This window comes from Chiloscyllium punctatum, chromosome 5 (genome assembly GCF_047496795.1).
Source record: "Chiloscyllium punctatum isolate Juve2018m chromosome 5, sChiPun1.3, whole genome shotgun sequence".
Classification (NCBI taxonomy): domain Eukaryota; kingdom Metazoa; phylum Chordata; class Chondrichthyes; order Orectolobiformes; family Hemiscylliidae; genus Chiloscyllium; species Chiloscyllium punctatum.
The window spans coordinates 108,584,084-108,604,045 of record NC_092743.1 but is presented as its reverse complement, the minus strand read 5'-3'; the positions used below and the strand labels follow the sequence as shown (position 1 = coordinate 108,604,045).

Genomic DNA, 19,962 nt, shown 5'->3' with positions numbered 1-19,962 from the left:
TGTGGTTTGGAAAAAAACATAAAATCCCTGCCTGTAGGGTGGAGACGCCTCCAGACATCCACCAACCCTAATTCCACACACAGATCCACTAGTTGTTTAGTTTGAACAGAGGGTATAGGGGGTCCTTTGGGCAACCTGTCTACTGTGGGATCCATAAGACAATTAAAATGTCGCCCTATAATGATATGCCGGGACTCGAAACTGATCAGTTTAGAAAACACATCTCCCAAAACTTTAAGGGGATGAGCTGGACAGTAATAAACATTTAAAGCATCATATTCATCCCCATTTATCAAGGCTTTAAGAATTACAAACCTCCCGTATGTATCTTTAACACACTCCGGTAACTTAAATAGGAGATTCCTCCTAACCAATATAGCCAGTCCCCTACTTCTGGTATTAAATGATGAAAAGTAAACCCAATCAAAGCTGTAGTTTCAAATGCTCCCTATCATCCAAGTGTGTCTCCTGTTACAAAGCAATATCCGCCTTCTCCTTTCTAAGACACCACTTCTTCCTCTTAAGTGGTGAGTGACTTCCCTTAATATTCCAAGTACACCATTTAATCAAGTCATTAGCCATAACCTTCTACAGTAACATTTAAATTCCAGAGAGGAGGAACTCAGACTACAAATTGCTGAGCTTTTGAAACCACTACATTTAACAAACCTACAAAACTATCAAAGATTAAAAAACAACAAAAATCAAAAAGCAACCCAACATGTAAAGCTCCAATGGAGCTGAATAGGGGAACTCACCCCCCTGCCCAAAATGGGCAACTGTCCATCCCAAACTGCCTATATGTAGGCATCTAGCCATCCCAACCATTTTCCCTCCTCCTAGCTAGAGCCGCACCGCAAACACAAGCAGAAAAGAAAGTAAATACACCGTAGAATAGCAATGTGAATAAAGAAAAAAAAAGTTAAAGAACAAAAGAGATAAATACCCCACCCATCCTTTGGTATAACTTTGAAATTGAAAGTACACATCTCAACCGCCGCCAACATCGTTTAAACCAACTTATTAACGATAGAAAAAAAAGAAAGCTCCAACTGGACTCCCTCTCTTTTTTTAGAAAACCAATAAAGGTATACCCAAACAAAACTACTAATTGTACATACTATTGTTCAGATTTTTGTAATTTGTCCACAAAGTCTCTTGCCTTCTCCAATGTGTCAAACAGATGTACGGATTCATCGAAGGTGATTCCAAAGCACTGTCGGATACCTCAGAGAGTACTGAATCCTAAGCTCCCACAGACTTCTCTTGACACTGTCCATAAGATTTTCTTTTCTGGATCACTGCCATTGAGAAGTCCTGGAAGAACATGATCTTAAGAGCCCTTGTAAATTCGGGCCTTCTGATCCTTCCCCTGGATTCTGGAAGATTCTCTCCTTATCTCTAGAGTGATGAAACTGCACCAGGAGAGGACGAGGACTTTGACCCAAACCTGATCTCCACGCCAGGACCCAGTGTGCCCTCTCGATCTTCAAGCCTCTCATGCCAACCTCCAAGTTAAGGAATTTCAGCAGCCTGTCCTCAATAAACTCCGCAGGCCGCTCACCTTCCTTAGCCTCAGGTAGACTGATCCGAATGTTTTTTCTCCTGCCCCTGATCTCAAGATCATCCACTTGGTCATGCAAACTATTTGCATCTCCAGGGCTTGGATTCTATCCTAGGAGGAACTGGCATCAGCTTCCACCACTGTTACTCTGTGCTCAACCTCATTCGTCCTGTTTTCCAGGTCTCCCAGCTACTGTTCATGCTTCTGCAGCATGGTAGAATCAGATCCAGCTTCTCCTCAATCTGCTGCCCCAACATCTTGCGAGATTTTGTGAGCTTGTTCACCAGGGTCTGATAGGTAATTGTGTCCGAGGATCCTGCAGGCTGGGTCGTTGGCCCAGCCTTGGATGCTTTTCCTTCCTTCTTTGGCATCTCTGGATGGCAAGAAATGCAGATAATTTAACTTTTCACAGTTTCCTGGGACTCCACAACATTTCTAGAGTCCCAGGATATCGCAATGGTCCGGGATGGGCAGGTTAAAAGTTCATCCCGCTTGTGCTGCGATGCGGAGCTCTGCAACGCGATCCTCTTAGATTGCTGCCATCTTGGATTCCCCGCATGGTGTTTATCTTAGAACATTTAATCTCCATATTATAAATGGCTTGTTATGGCATTTTTTTGTCTGAAGTATTCTCAGCACAATATTTTTATGCTTTTTTTTTCCTGGTTGTATAATTCATATTATCTTAGATCAAGTGTCTCCTGTTATTGTTTCGTAGTGGTTCTCATTTTGAACATAATAGCTCTTTATTAGTTTTTGGAAACTGTTCAATCTTGACTTCCCACCATAAATCGACCCACTGTATTGTATTTATTTATGCTGGGAAATGTGATCCAAAATGATTAATTGCCAGAATCTCAAAAAAGAAACTGTCAGAAGGAGTATATTGTCCACAGTGTCTGTCAGCCCAATTTCCTTCTTACTTTTTGGGGTTTGAAGGAACTTATGTTTGTCCATTTGAAGTACGAGCTTGTAAGTTTTCAATAAATTAGAGCTGTACATAACAGTTGCAATTTAACTAGTAAATTCAAGATAAAAATAATCTTTTTTTCTCACTGCATCCAAAATTTAATACAAGATAAATTTCTGTGTTATACATCTCTTCTGGATAGCTGATTTAATTGTTGAAAAATGCAAAGCTTGATCGTACCAAGAGTAGTTCCTTGAATCCAATACACATTACTTATTCTGTCCGAAGAGTAATTGTATATCCTATAACCAAAATGTGCTGCCCACATTTGTCACCCCTGGCAGAGGCTTGTGGCTATTTTAACAGTTTCCTCGTATGTTTTATTCAACTTGTACATTTTGTAAGTAAAATACCAAAGTATTCAAATGCTTAAAGTGAAATAAAAATAGTAAATGCTGGAGAGGCTCAGCAGGTCTGGCAACATCTGTTGAGAGGAAGAAAAAGAGTTAGTGTTTCAAGCCCTGTTAGACTGTTCTTCAGAACTGAAAGGAGCTGGATAATGGTTTTATGTTGTCGATAGACAATAGGCAGAGCATGCGGAGCAGATTGTAAAAGTACTGAGAGCAAAGGACAAAGGTAGTCATGGTGGTGGTGAAGTAGAGATAGATGTGTAAAATATTGTTAGCTGTGAAAAGGAGAAAATGTATCTCATCTGCTGAGAGCAAAGCCAAGGTGACACAAAGGCCAGCAGAGGGTGGAGATGTAAAAAGAAATAAAGTACAGAGATCATATTCTGACGTTGTGAAACTTGTTTCCAAGAAGATGTAATGTGCCTCAGCAAAAAAATGAGATGTTGTTCCTCCAACTTGTAGAAGGTCAAAGACTAAATATTAGTATGGGAGCAAAGCAATTTATTGAAAAGGCAAGCTCTGAAAGATCAGGAGTATTCTTTTGAAATGTGCATTTGTGTTGTTATATCATCAGTTGGAAATGTCAGCTATAGAATAGCATGTGCTATCTGATAATTGGTATGACACAAAAGTTGTTGTTTCTGCATTGATCCTCAAGAAATTGTGTGCAGATTTCTGATTGAAGTGTTCAACAGCATGGTGTCGCTGATCCAGATCAAGCTCTGCTGTAGATTCCCTTCCTGTATCAGTGGTGTGTGACTCAGACTGAATGCTGGAGTTCACAGCAGGTCAGACAGCATCCATGGAGAGAGAGAAAGCTAACATTTTGAGTCTAGACAACTCTTGATCAGAGCTGGAGTGAAGTATGGAAGGGTCTGCATTTATGCTATAGTTTGGTGAGGGCAAAGTAGGAAGGTGGGGGCAGTGGGTGTTGGATGCTGTTTGGAGAAAAGATGTTGATGGCTCAGATTAAGTGATCGGAATGTGTGACTCAGCGTCTGAAGAAGTAGTCTGAACATCTTCACTTTTATGGGAGTTGACACATTTCCGGACGTTTAAAGATATAAAGAACTGAACATTTGTGCCATTTGCAAATATTTTTCAAGCTCTTCAAGACTGATTCTTTTTTCTTTATACTTTGATAGAATGGCAAGGTAGGGGCCATGCTATCACTTTTTGCCTATCCCTAAATGACTTTGAAGGTCTATTATGACAGGGCATTGAATCCCTCTGTTAATTAAACCAAACACCCAGAAAAGCTCACCTTGCCTTATAACCTGTTAAAATATGAGTGACTGAGAACTCCCAAATTCCACTATTTAAATTAAATAGTATCAATTTATTCTTTAATTCTAAAAGTGAACATTAAACAACTATTTACAACTCTAAGCAACCCCCCATCCCGTTCTCTTAAATGCTTATTATCTGCCTTCAACTCTATAGCAATGTACTTTTCCAGTAAAACACTTATTAAAATTACGTCAACTTAATTTCAAGACCATACAGCGGCTGTCATCATCAGTGTCTTTATTGTTCTGGCTTAAGATCTCCCGGCGTCGTCTTCTTTCTTATACTGCAAATATGTTTCATATGAAAAGATACCTTTGATAGAGAGTGTTTCAATGGCAGTTGTTCTGCCTGACTTTCAAAAATACTTGCTTTTTAATACCCTCAACATTGGATTGTCTCATTGATTCGATATTGGCAAAACAATACATTCAAGCTCTATTGGGTTTTAGAATCCTGGGGCATAATTTAAACTGATTAGTTAAATTCGAATTGTTGTCAAAACAACAACCAGCTCAGGTATCTATTTCACAGCCATATGTTACATTTTTTTCAATTTTCCAGTACGTTCTGAGACTGCTCTTGTAAGCGCTCAGTGCAGAATAGCATTCACTCTCTCTTAAAGGTACAGTACATACTTTCAACTTCATAACAGCCATTTCATAGGGTGATTAAAGAGTCAACCCATTTCTGTGTGTCTGGAGTCACATGTAGGATAATAGATTGTCTTTGCTAAAGGCCATTGATGAACCCGTGGGTTTTTACAATAGTCAATGATAATCACATTGTTCACTATTTCTGGGACTAACATTTAACTTCCATACTTGTTAATTGAATTCAGATTCCACTTGATGTTATCGTGGTATTTGAGCCCATGCTTCTAGACCATTAGCGTTGGTCTCTCGATTACTAACCCAATGACATTACTGCTATTCCACTATCACCCTAATTGGGAAGCAATTGGCGTGACAAGGTCTGGTGAAAATCACTGAAAACAACAAATGCTGGAGATCACAGGGGGTCAGTCAGCATCCATGGAGAGAGAGCAAGCTAACATTACAAATAAAGAGAGAGAGAGCTATTGTTCTTTAGGCAAGTCAAATACTATCTCACATATTTCAAAAATGAAATTATCTTATTATATCCTCAAACTGGGCCATGTGGCCTCTATCTGAAATTTCTCCAGACTGTATGACTCTATCCAATCTCTTTGCTCCTTGCAAGTGCAATATTGTTGCTATTGAACTCCATGCATTTTCCTTAGCAAAGTGTTCTTTATTTAAAAACTCAAGACATACTTACGTGGCTCAATATAGTCTATTAAAAATAATATTTATATCACATCACTTCATAACAGTAGCCTGATTGATCCATCTGTAGAAATAACAGAAAGACCCATCTGTTGCGAATATATATATGCATGACTTGTCACGCCTACCCACTAATCTTGGTAACACAGTGCTTTCACAAGCAGCTAGTTATTGGAGATTTGAAGCCAATCTGCCTGATATTAGGACAGGTATAGTTAGCATGCAGGATACGACTGCCACAGCCAGCAAATATAGCACTCAGTTACATCTTTATTGCCTCTACCTTTTCTGCAGAATGTTTTACTGAGTGGAAAGATGTTTATGGACCTTCTCTTGTGGACCTGCGCACTGATATCTGCACCATTTGATTTCTTCTGTCTTTAGTCTGTTAGGATTTCTATTCACATTCTGACAACTCATTATATTCATGTACATCTTTATAAAACTTGCAATCTAATTTTCCAGGCCATGACATGTGCTCTTTGAACGTATTCAAATCTGCAACTTGTGTTGCTTCTTAATCAGAACTGTGAGCTGAATGTGGATACTTGTGTGTAAACAGGGTACTTTTTTCGAGCAATAGTGAAATATTCTGGTGCTGGAAATCTGAAATATAAACAGAAAATGTGGGAAGTACTCAGGCAATATCTATAGGGAAACATGTTAGTTTTTTAGATTTGATGAATGATCAGCAACCTAAAATGTTAAAACTTTGGGTTGGCATACATCAATCTCTCACCGTTCAGGTATAAAGTGCATCTACATCACAAACCCTTGTGTTTGGAATAATCATAGCTGTTTCCATTTAATGCTGTATTGCTAGCTTTGTCTCTGAGATACTGTGCCTATCTGACTTTTAATTGTAGCTTTGCTAGACCGCTGGTTGTATTTAATGATAGCCTCATTTGGTGGACTGTGTGCATTTCCTCTCGTGTTTGTATTATGATGATGAAATGTGGGATTGCAGGTACCAAGTTCAGTGAGAACCTGATTCATTCATCTAATAAAACAAAATATACCAAACTTTTAAAAAAACAGTTTTCAAGGAGGAATTTTAAAAATGCTCATCTTCTGAACAGAAAAGCAAGCTGCCATTTCTTGAAATCTAAAATAAGAACAAAGAATGGTAGAAATAGAACAGGACCAAGGCAGAAAGCAGATTAATGCCTCAAATGCAAGCGTTCTGAGAAAGCATTTTGCACGTGTTTTGGGAGTGGAGGAGATGGAAGAATAGCCCACCATCAAGGGCAGATCTGTTTCCACTGAAATGGTTTATTTCACTGGGATTTTGGCCACAGTACAACCTTTCTACATTGATTGTAAGTGTTGGCAGAATTTCTTTGAATTGTGATAAACAACAAGCATCAGTGTGAAGCAACCTTTCTCCGCCACAAGCCTATGTCATTGCCTTAAAATTATTTTCTGGTAATTATCACACACTCCCTAAGTGATTGCATCATAGAAAAAATCTTTCCCCAACTCAACAATGGTTACTTTTATGCTTATGCTCCTTGAGTTCATATTCTTCGAGTTGGCTCTTAGTCACAAAAGTTTGACATAGCTTTAATGTGGGTCAACTGTTGCCTTGCTGAAACATGGGAGTAAATGTGGAGATCTAACTCAACAGACACTCCCCAAAATCTGAATTGAGCAAGCACCAACATAAACACCTGGTATGGTGAAAAATAGCTAATACGTGGTATTGATTTCCACACAAACCACACAATATTGTTAAAATGACAGTCAAAATAAATTTTTATAATATTGTCTGTGAGTGACTGAAATTACAGTCTGGTAATCACTGCTGGGTGACAACAACAATTTTGTGCAAATCTTTACCCAACTAACCTTTGTTTCTAGTAAGTAGAATTTAATGTTGTTTAACTATTTTCACCTGTTGTGTTCTACACTTTACCCATAAATATGTAGAAGGTAAAGAACATTTAATAATTAAAAGCATAGTATGATCAGGTCAGCTGACGTCAAGTGACAGGTATAATAATTTTAGATAAATTAAAATAATATGTTTTATTTTCTTAATTACTTTGCTTTGTGTTTCTTTGTCCATTTACCTTTATTATTTTTAATCTATTTTATCTAGTGCAAGTCTTTAAACTCTCATTAAATGGGAAAATTAAGTTGCCAGCACTGTGCATTTCATGTCCATTTAGTTTCTGAGCATGTCACTCAAAAGTTCATTCAATTCAAAGTTATGAACATCTGAGAAAGGCAAAGGAGAAGAAAAATAAACATTGTAAAGTCTAATTTCCTTTATTCAGCAAAAATATTTAAACGTTTTAAAAAATTTTTGGCTAGTTTGGCCTAAATTTCTATTTGCATCCAAATCTGCTAATAGAAGTGCACCTTCTTTCAAACTGATTTACAACAATTGATAAGCTCCATAGAATGCTGTACAACTCTGATTTAACTGCGCTGGAATTGTATAGGTCATACTGCACAAGCACGCACTACATACTATACTTGCCAAAAGGTAATGGACAGGCCGTCTCTTCTTTAATACTGTTTATTAGCTAACATCTGGAAAAGCTGCTTGCTCTGGCTGAATTCCAGACAGGGGGGAGGGTGTATATTCTTTTCAGCATGTTATAAAATACTTTCTAGACACTGTTCCTTTTCTGGTGGTCTACACAAGCTACCTCAAAACTACCACAGTTGGATCAGGCTCAGTTTTAATCACTTATGTGATGTTTAATCTCAGAAGTAAGAAAATGGTATTCCATGGTCAATTTAAGAAGAAAATGCATGTACAGACCAATGTTCTGTTTCTATTTTACTGAAGAATTTAAGCACAAACATAATAGGTTGTAAGATGAATCCTCACCATTGCTCATCATGGCATCTGGTAGATATACTAACACCATCCATTTTCCTGGTGAGGTCCACAGGAACAGCTTGATCTAGTGTGGGAGAGGAAAATTACTTGGCAGTCTAGTGAATAGAGGCACTTATCTTTTTTTTATTCACCCATGGGATGTGGGCACCACATTTGTTGCCTATCCTTCATTGCCCTTCAGAAGGTGGTTCACAAAGACCATTCCCTCCATGACTCCCTTGTTAGGTTCACACCCCCCACCAACCCACCCTCCATGCCCAGCACCTTCCCTTGCTGTCACAGGAGGTGTAAAACCTGCGGCCACACCTCCCCCCAACCTTCATCCAGGGACTCAAATGATCTTTTTACATCCGGTGGAGATTTTCCTGCACATCCACCCAGCTCATCTACTGTTGTTATCAATGTGGTCTCCTCTACATTAGGGAGACAAGACACCAACGCGTGGAGCATTTCAGGGAACATCTCTGGGACACATGCACCAAACAACCCCAACTTCCTGTGGCCGATCACTTCAATTCCCCCTCTCTCAGTACATGCAAGTCCTGGGCCACCTCCACCACCAAATCCAAGCTACCTGACAACTGGAGGAAGAATACCTCATCTTCTGCCTTGGGACCCTTCAATCATTTGGCATCAACATGGACTTCACCAGTTTGCAAACCTCCCCTACCCCCTCATCCCAGATCCGACCCTGCAACTCAGCACTGACCTCATGACCAGTCCTACCTGTCCATCTTCCTTCCCACCTATCACCTCACCCCCAACTATCACTATTACCTTCCACCTGTATCCTCCTATCGCCTTACCAACTATTTCTCCACCCCCCAGATCCACCACCACCTCCTGTTTATCTCTCAGCCCCCTTCCCCCTCCGCATTCCTGATGAGGGGCTTATGCCCGAAACATCAACTCTCCTGCTCCTTGGATGCTGCCTGACCTGGTGTGCTTTTCCACAGTTCTCGACTTCAGAAGGTAGTGCTGAGCTACTTTCTTCAACTCCAGGATTTTAACCCAACAACAATGAAGGGGCAACAATAGTTTTCCAAGTCAAGATGGTGAGTGGCTCAGAGGAAGTCTTGGTGGTGCTCCACATCCTTCTAGATGGAAGTCATTGGGGGTTTGGAAGGTGCTGTCTAAGGATCTTTGTTGAATTTTTGCAATGCATCTTGAAGATAGTACACAGTACTGTTAATGAGTGCAGTGATGGAGGGAGTGGATGCTTGTGGATGTAGCACCAATCTGGTGGGCTACACCTGGATGGTGTCAAGCTTCTTATATGAGTGGGGAGTATTGCATCACAACCCTGATTTGTGCCTTGTAGATGATGAACGTGCTTTGGGGAGTCAGGATATGAGTGACTCTTCGCAGTATTCCTGGTCTCTGAACTGCTCGGGTAGCCACTTCATTTAGTTGAGTTTCTGGCCATGATAGCCCTGAGGATGTTGATAATGGAGGATTCAGTAATGTTAACACCATTTCATTGTATTCTTTTTGGAGATGGTCTTTGCCTGGCATTTGTGTGATGTGTATGTTACTTGCCACTTTTCAGCCCTAGCCTGAATATTATCCAGATCTTGTTGCATTTGAAGATAACTGCATCAGTATCTAAGGAGTTGCAAATGGTGCTCGACATTGCGCAATCATCAGTGAGCATCCCTACTTCTGATAGAGGGAATGTCATTGATGAAACAACTGAAGATGCTTGAGCCTAGGACACTACTTTGAGGAACTCCTGCAGACATGTCCTGGCTCTGAGATAACTGCCCTCCAACGAACTCAACCATCTTCCTCTGTGCCACGGTATGACTCCAACCAGTATAGAATTTGCCCCCGATACCCAATGATTTCAAATTTGCTTGATGTATAGACATTGGGAAGTTGGGAGCATATATGTTAGGGTCTAAAACAAAATCTAGTTTATTGTGTAATAATAACAATGTACAATTTTCATAAGTGCAATTGTTACAAGTTACACCGTATAAGCTACACTGATGTGATAGCCAAAGAATTGTAAGATTCAGCCCAATGTCTAATTTGTCAGTTTTGGTGAGTTTTGTGGAAGGTTGCTCTCTATGAAGTCTCAAGAGGTTTCTCACTGTATTTTGCCAAATGTACCTCAGTAATTAACTAACCTGTCCATGTGGCAATCCCCTTGTAGCCTACTTCTACCACTCACCAAACCTGAAACAACTCGCCACTTTTGGGATATCCTGGGATGGACTGGCATATCCTTGTGCTGGTACCATCTTTAAAATGCCACTGTGAATCTGGAGAAGCTCTGTCAGTCTGGTGCTGCCCTGCATGGTTTCTGTGGAAACGAGTGTATCACGCAGGTTATATTGCCACAGGATGCTGGAAATGAATTTCATCACAGCCATCCCTCTGGATTTTTTGATTAGATTAGATTACTTACAGTGTGGAAACAGGCCCTTCGGCCCAACAAGTCCACACCGCCCCGCCGAAGTGCAACCCACCCATACCCCTACATTTACCCCTTACCTAACACTACGGGCAATTTAGCATAGCCAATTCACCTGACCTGCACATTTTTTGGACTGTGGGAGGAAACCGGAGCACCCGGAGGAAACCCACGCAGACACAGGGAGAACGTGCAAACTCCACACAGTCAGTCGCCTGAGGCGGGAATTGAACCCGGGTCTCCGGCGCTGTGAGGCAGCAGTGCTAACCACTGTGCCACCGTGCCAGCATTTGCAGTTTTCCCAACACATACACCACTTTACATGTAAACTTCATAAGGTGGATTTCTGTACATAGAGGCATCTTTGCTAACTCTTTCTCATCTAACAGTGAGACAGCATTTTGTAGTATGTCTGCATAAGTACTTTCAGGCATAGGTTTGTAAGAGATTTTCAGAATATAAACTATGTTCCATCAAATCTCCCCTTGGTCTTCTCCACTACAAGGACAGTCTCCAATCCTTCCTCTTAACTGAAGTGTCTCATCCCTGAACCATTCTTGTAAATCTCTTCTGCATTCCCTCCAATGCATTGACATCCTTTAGCTTGGAATCCAGTGCTGCACACAGTGCTCTACCTGATGTCTAATTAGTATCTCAAATCATTCATCATAACATCTTGCATTTGTACTCTGTGTCTCCAGTTTTCCCTTCCTATGTCGTTGGTTCCAATGTGTACACTGACGTCCTGCTGTTCCCTCTCCACTTTGAGAACATTCTGCACTCTCTCAGAGATATTGTTGATCCTGGCACGAGGGAGGCAACGTATCATTCTGATTTTTTGCTGCTGGCTGCAGAAATGTCTGTCTGTGCATCTGACTAGGCAGTCACCTATCACAATCGATCGCTTAGAACCTGATGTACCCCTCATTACATTAGAGCCAGTCTCAGTACCAGAAACTTTGCTGTTCATGCTACATTCCCCTGAGAATCTATCACCCCCTACATTTTCCAAAACAGCACACTTGTTTGAAATGGAGAAAGCCACAGAAGACTCCTGCACTACCTGCCCACCCCTCCTACCTGTCCTGGAGTTAACCCATCTACCTGACTGTATCTGCGGCTTTTCTCTCTTCATATAACTGCCACATATCACACCCCCTCGCTCTTGTAAATTCCTTATTGCCTCTAACTACTGCTCCAGCTGATGCATGCGATCTGATAGGATTCACAACCAAAGGCACTTCCTGCAGATATATTCATCAGTAACATGGAATCTCTCCCTAAACTCCCACATCTGACAGGAAGAGCAAATCACTCTATAAAGGCCATCTTTGCTCTTGCACAATCTACGGACCCAGAAAATAGCACCGTCTTTTTGTGCTAAAAAAGACAGTGCTCCAGACTAGCTCATTACTTATGGTTTATATTTTTTAAATTTAATCAAGAAACAGATCTCAACAAAGCATATAGCATGAAAGAACCCACACTACTCACTACTGTAGACTTAGAGCAAGGCTATACTTAAAAACTATGCACTTATCTGTTCCTGTGCTATGAGCTTTCCCACGCTGGTTCCTCCAAGGTTAGTTATGAATTGTTTGAATACTTGTTTGAAATGGAAAAAGCCACAGAAGACTCCTGCACTACCTGCCCACCCCTCCTACTTTTCCTGGAGTTAACCCATCCACCTGACTGTATCTGTGGCTTTTCTCTCTTCCTACAACTGCCATCTATCACACCCCCTTGCTCTTGTAAATTCCTTATTGCCTCTAACTGCTGGTCCAGCTGATCCATGCAATCTGATAGGATTCGCAACCAAAGACACTTCTGGTAGAAATAACCATCAGTAATATGGAAACTCTCCCTAAACTTCCACATCTGACAGGAAGAGCATATCACTCTATTAAAGGCCATCTTTGCTCCTTCACAATCTACAGACCCAGAATATAACAAGGTCTTTTTGTGCTGAAAAAGACAGTGCTCCAATCCAACTTAGTACTTATGGTTTATATTTTTAAAATTTAATCAAGAGACAGATTTCAACAAAATATATAATCATGAAAGAACACACACTATTCACTACTGTAGACTTAGAGCAAGGCTACACTTAAAAACAATTATCTGATCCTGTGCTGTGAGCTCTCCCACACCGGTTCCTCCAAGGTTAGTTATGAATTTCGCTCTTTGTTAAGTTTTCCTAGACACACTCCAATGTCCAGAAATACTTGAAGTCAGACAACAAGGGCAGTAACAGTGAAGGTTCACTGCTGTGTCAGTTAACAGTGTAGGTTTCTTTCTCTTTCTCCCTTACTGACCATGTGGTCATTGCGTTTTGTCTGTTTTCTTCATTTTAAAAGTGCCGTTGTTTTGATCTTTTTCCCCCAAAGTTCCAAATCAATGCAACAGCATATAAAACAGTAATAGCTGCTCCTGGAATTCGAGGAAATCACCTCCAACACCTAAAATACCTCAAAAAAGGAGCAGTTCTTACAGCCGCATTTTTATCCATCCTCCAGAATCCTTTGTAGATGTTTTATATATGTGATGAATTTCAAGGCTCCCAATACTGACACCTCAGGAACTTCTTTAAAACATTCTGCCAGCCTTAAATATACCCACTAACTATAATTACCATCAAAGTAAAACCTGAATGCTCTGCAATTGCTCGGCTGATCTTTACAACTTATTTTGAATTGTGTAATGTTTGCAATTCTTCGATCCTTCAACCCAAATCCAGGGCAGATTCAAAGGTAATTGCCAGTGTCTCTGCAATTTCTGTCCTCACTTCTTTCAGTACTTTGGATGCATCTTATCCAATTCCAGTACCTTATCAACTTTCAAGTAAGGACAATTTTTTGAATACTGACTCCTTATCAATTTTAAACATTTCCAGCTACTGAGTTTTCCTCCTCTGTCTCCATGGCCTGGGCAACATCCATCCCATAGGTAATGACAGCTGCAAAGAATTCATTTTACACCTTAGCCATGCCTCTGGCCTCTAAATGTAAATTCCCTTTTTAGTCTCTAATCAACCCTATTCCTCTATTTAACACCCTTTACTGTCAATGTGCTTATCAAAGACTCTGGGATTTCTTTTTCTGTTAGCTGCCAGTCTTTTTTCATAATTCCTCTTAACTTATTGTATATGCTTCATCCCCTGTCTTCTGGTTTCAGCTTGGTTCTCAACACTTCCTATAAGCATAATTTTTCTTTTTTAACTTAATTTCTATCTCTTTTGTAATCCAGAGATTTGTTTGTCCGACGCTTCCCTTTAGAGGGAATATATCTTGACTGTGCCTAAATCAGCTCATCCTTGAAGGTCGCTCATTATTCAACTACAGTTTTCACACCAACCTTTGGTTTCAGTCTATCGAGCCTACCTGTGGCAGGGGTTTGGGAACCGCAGAGCAGGTCAGTAAATATAGAGACTGGGGAAGAGCTTGAGACTAAAGCAAATATAACTAAGAGAAAGAGCATTCAGGGAGAGGTTGCTGAGTTCAGCAGAACTGCAAGCTTGGACTTTATTTGCTTCAATGCAAGAAGTATAACAGGTAAGATGGATCGACTTAGAGTCTGGATTAATACATGCAATTATAATTTGATGCTATCACAGAGACATGGTTGAAAGAAAGACAGGATTCACAGCTTAAAGTTCCAGGATATTAATGTTTTAGATGTGATAGAGGAGGAATTAAAAGAGTTGGGAGAGTTGCATTACTGATTAGGGAGCATATCACATCTGCGTTGAAAGAGAACACTCTGCAAGGGATCTTGTAGCGAGGCATTATAAGTAAAGCTCAGGAATAGGAAGGGTGCAATCTCAATGTTGGGATAGTACAACAGACCTCCCAGCTGCCAGTGAGAGATAGAGGAAGAGATATGTAATCAGATTCTGCAAAGAACATCCATCCTTCTTGTCTCAACCTGAGGATATTGAAGCTTTTAAGGATTACACTCCAGAGGCAGCAGCAGCTTTTGACCTGCCATGCCCAGCAGCTGCTGCAACCCTGTCCACACCCTCCTCTCCACCCAAAGTTCCTGGCAGTTCTTATCCTTGCCACATGAAGGTGAGCAAACTATGAGTTCTTCATAGTTTTGTTTTATTCTGACATGAGATGTGGGCATCACTGGCAATTCTGCCATTTCTTCCCATCCCTAATTGCTTCTGAGCTAATTTGAAGGACAGTTAAGAGTGGGTCTTGAGTCACATGCTAGACCAGGTGAAGATGATTGGATAACAGTGAACCAGATGGGTCTTATGACCATAAGCAATTGTTGCCATTAAATTAGCATTTTTAAATTTCAGATTTTATGAATTCAAATTTCACCATGTGCCACGGTGGAATTTCCACATCCTTAGTAGAAACACAAAAACTAAATTTCTTTTCTAGAAAACCATCATCTTAAGTCTTTTCCCCTGACTTCCTCAGCTTGACTCTGACACAAGTGTGAGGAGCTCATGGATGTCTTTGGCATTAAGTTTGAGATCATTTCATCAGCTACTTCTGCTTTTCATTCCCTGATCAAACTCTAAGGTTTCCTCTTGCCCTATTTTTGAACTTACGACTTTCTCTCTTTCATATCTCCCTTGTGCTCTTTCCAAACTTATCTTGCCTCTGGACTGCCTTCCTATTTGACTGCTGATAACCAGCTTTTTCTTCCTGGATCTGACTTTAATTGATGGTGTGAGTGTACTCTAATACTCAAATTGTCATCTTTTCAATTTATCTGTTTGTATGCCTTAATTCACATTCCTATCCCTACCACAACACCAAAATTGCCCTTTCGCAAAGTCCCAAATTGCATTCTGTCCAACTGTGTTCATAGTAAAATATTCTTTCAGCATTGTTTGTGCATGGAAAATCATGTCTCACAAACTTGATTGAGTTTTTTGAAGAAGTAACAAAGAGGATTGATGAGGGCAGAGCGGTAGATATAATCTATTTGGACTTCAGTAAGGTGTTTGACAAGGTTCCTCATGGGAGACTGGTTAGGAAGGTTAGGTCACATGGAATACAGGGAGAACTAGCCAGATGGATACAGAACTGACTCGAAGATAGAAGACAGAGGGGGATGGTGGAGGGTTGCTTTTCAGACTGGAGGCCTGTGACCAGTGGAATACCACAAGGGTCAGTGCTGGGTCCAGTGCTTTTCATCATTTATATCAATGATCTGGATGTGAACATAGGATATATAATTAGTAAGTTTGCAGATGACACCAAAATTGGAGGTGTAGTGGACAGTGAAGAAGGTTACCTCAGATTACAACAGGATCTTGACCAGATGGGCCAATGGGCTGAGGAGCGGCAGGTGGAGTTTAATTTAGATAAATGCTCCATTTTGGAAAAGCACAGCAGAGCACAACTAATGGGGAATGTTGTTGAACAAAGTGACCATGGAGTGCAGGTTCATTGTTCCTCGACAATAGAGTCACAGGTAGATAGGGTAGTAAGGAAGGTGTTTAGTATGCTTTCCTTTATTGGTCAGAGCATTGAGTTTGGGAGTTGGGAGGTCATGTTCCAACTGTAAAGGACATTGGTTAGGCTACATTTGGAATATTGTGTGCAATTCTGGTCTCCTTCCTATTGGAAGGATATTGTAAAACTTGAAAGGGTTCAGAAAAGGTCTACAAGGATGTTGCAAGGTTTGGAGGATTTGAGCTATGGGGAGAGGCTGAATAGACTGGGGCTGTTTTCTGTGGACCGTCGGAGACTAAGGGGTGACTTTGGAGAGGTTTATAAAATCATGAGGGATATGGATAGGATAAATAGACAAGGTCTTTCCCTGGGGTGGGGGAGTCCAGAACTAGAGGGCAGAAGTTTAGGGTGAGACGGGAAAGATTTAAAAGGGATCTTAGGGGCAACGTTTTCACACGTGGTGCGTATATAGGATGAGCTGCCAGATGAAGTGGTAAAGGCTGGTTCAATTACAGCATTCAATAGGCATCTGGATGGGTATATAAATAGGAAGGGTTAAGAGAGTTATGGGCCGGGTGCTTGCAAATGGGACTAGTTTATGTTGGGATACCTGGTCAGCATGGATGAGTTGGATTAAAGGGTCTGTTTCAATGTTGTACATCTCCATGACTCTGTGACTCTATATGGAAGTAACAGGGATGTCAGGTGGGTTATTTTAACGTCCACCATATTGACTGGACTCTCTTAGTGCCGGGGTTTGTATGGGAAGCAATTTGTTAGGTGTGTCCAGTAAGGTTTTTTGAAACAGTATGTGGACAGTCCAATGAAGGAGGGGGCCTGGTATTGGGAAACGAGCCGGACCAGGTGATCAGAGCTTCAGTCGGAGATCATTTGGAAATGTCCGTAAATCCATAGGTTTTTGGATACTTATGGATAAGGACCAGACTGGATCTCAGATGAAGTATTAAGTTGTGAGTAGTCCAACTATGACTGAATTAGGCAAGAATTAGAAAATATGGACTGGCAGTGGCTGTTTGAGAGTAAATCCACATTTGACATATGGGAGTCTTTTAAAGACCAGTTGGTTAGAGTGTAGGACAGGCATGTTCCTGTGAAAATGAAGGAGAGGAATAGCAGTATTCAGGAACCTTGGATGACAGGAGAAATTATCAGCCTTGTCAAAATAGAAAGGAAGCATGCCTAAGGTCGAGGCAACTAAAAACAAATAAAGTCCTTGAAAACTATTGAGAAACCAGGAAGGTGTTCAAACGAGGAGTTAGAAGGGCGAAAAAGATCCAGGAAATGTCTTGGCCAGCAGGGTTAAGGAGAATATCAAGACAATTTATCTATATCTTCGGAGCAAAAGCATGCACATTAGCAACGTTTAAGGCAAATCTTGATAGATACATGAATGGGAGGCAAACCAAAGGATAGAAACCACATATGGGCAGTAAGTAGCAAGTCCAAATAAGGAATAGGAGTTGATATAGGCTTATTGGGCCAAAGAGCCTTTTCCTGTACCATAATGTATCATATTGTCCCTCTGTTCTTGCCTATTGAAGTTCATACGTTGCCAGTTTATTTTTACTCTTGACAATGATTACTCTTACTGTTGATCAATGTCATTTTCTACTGTCATCCTAAACCTTAGATACAACGATCACAGTTCCCTAAATGTTCCTCCATTGTCACATGATTTATTTGGCCCACCTCATTCTCAAAAACCAGGTCAAGTAGTGTGCCTCCTTCCTGTTGGACTAAACCCATACTGCTGTAGGAAGTTCTCCTGAACACAATCTAGGAATGCAAATTCCTCACTGTTTTTTACGTGGTACTATCCCAGATGATATATGATAATTAAGCTCACCCAGTATAGCTATTGTACGATATTTATACCATTCTGTATTATTATTGCAGATTTATTCTCCTCTTCCTTCCCACTAGTTTATGGTCTATATATTACAATGATCAATGTAATTGCACTCTAGCTATATCTTAACTCTAGACAAATAGATTCTGTAATGAACCCTCTGAAACATTCTCTTTCTCCAGTACTGCAATGCTCTCCTTAATCAAAAAAGCCAATCCTCCATTTAGTTTTTTTGCTTTCCTTTTCCTTACATGTACATTTTCTGAACATGTTTCCAAGTGTATTGAATATTCAGATCAGCTTTTCCTAAGCAAGGCCTCAGATATCACCACTTCTATGTTCTTGATCTTTGGAAAAACATCCTCCTGATGTCGGTTCCAGTGCCATTCCTGCATCTTCTTGAGAAGTTACCTGAAAGGTTCTGTCATTGTTACCAGATGAAACAGATGTTTCACCAAATTGTTTACCATCCCGTAACAGTTATTGCAGATCATGAACTAACTTTGGATTAGGAACTCCGTGATGGTCTTTGTTTTCTGTAGTTCTGCCATTTTTCTGTAATGATTGATACTGTATCCCAAGAAGAGAATAAATTCCTTGGAAACTTCACAAATGTTGTTCAGGGTGGCTAGTTGAGCTTGTAGGCATTTTAAAACTGCATGCACCTTCAAATCATATTCCTCAACCATTGAATCAAATATCAGTATCTTATCCATGAGGCATATTATGTCTTGTAGACCATGTACAATATTGGACTTAGTACAAACCTGTATGCCTGAGGCAATCACAAAAAGCAGGCTGTTGAAGCAAATCTTCCCAGTTATAAATGTGGTGAGCAGTCTTGATGTCAAGTTCAGTGGTTCCTGCCAGAAAGCACCATTTGCACTGGGTTTTGTGAAAACTCTATTTTTTGATAGCTCAGCTAAACCAGGGTCAACTATAGACAAAGGGTGGATTTCTCTCACCATAACTTTGTTGAGCTGCATGAGGTCAACACAAATTTCGAACCATTTGGTTTGGGTACGGTAATATGACCACCACTCAGGGAAATGGAATGCATTCTGGTCATCTCTTCACGTTGTTTCTCAACTTGTTTCATTAGCAAATGTAGAATCTCTGTGGGTGTGTAGATACATAATGGCTTAGCATGCGTCTTTAGAGCTATGCGCTATTTAGTGTTGAACTCCCTAAATTACTCAGTAATTTAGATACTCCATCAAAGATTTTACTGTTCAAAGTCATAGAGGTCTAGCACAGAAAAAGTTCTTCAGCCCACTGAGTCTGCACCAGTCAAAAACACCTATGTAACTATTCTGATCCTGTTTTCCAGCACTTGACCCATAGCGTATATGCCCTGGCCACACAAGTGTACATCTAACTAGTTCTTTATAGTTATGAGAGTTTCTGCCATGACCACTTTTACAAGCAATGAGTTCCATATTCCTGCCAACCTTTGAATGAAAAAAGCTTCCTCACATCCCATCTAAACCTCCTTCCCCTTACTTTAAATCTACACCCCTGGTCATTGATTCATCCAACAAGGAGAAAAGTTTCTCCTGCCAAACCCTGTCTGTGTCTATAATTTTATACATCTCAATCATGTTCGCTACCTCAGTCTCCTATGTCCAAAGAAAACAACCCCAGTCTAACCAATCTCTCTTCATAAATTGAGAAACAAATTTGTAAGGAGATCTCAGTTATCTGTAACAATAATTGGGTGATTATGGTTGGGGATTTTAACTTTCCAATCATAGACTAGGACTGTCATAGTGTTAAGGGCTTGGATGGAGAGGAATTTTTTTCAGTGTGTACAAGAAAATTTTCTGATTCAGTATGTGGATGTACCTTCTAGAGAAGGTGTAAAGCTTTACCTACTCTTGGGAAATAAGGCAAGGCAGGTGACTGAGGTATTAGTGGGGGA

General features: G+C 40.4%; 1 protein-coding gene across 4 annotated transcripts in view; it reads left to right on the top strand.

Moving 5' to 3' along the window:
* The window catches only part of bbs9 (Bardet-Biedl syndrome 9), a 546,582-nt gene that overhangs the window by 356,783 nt on the left and 169,837 nt on the right, over positions 1-19,962 (top strand). The gene's annotated exons all lie outside the window — the stretch shown is intronic.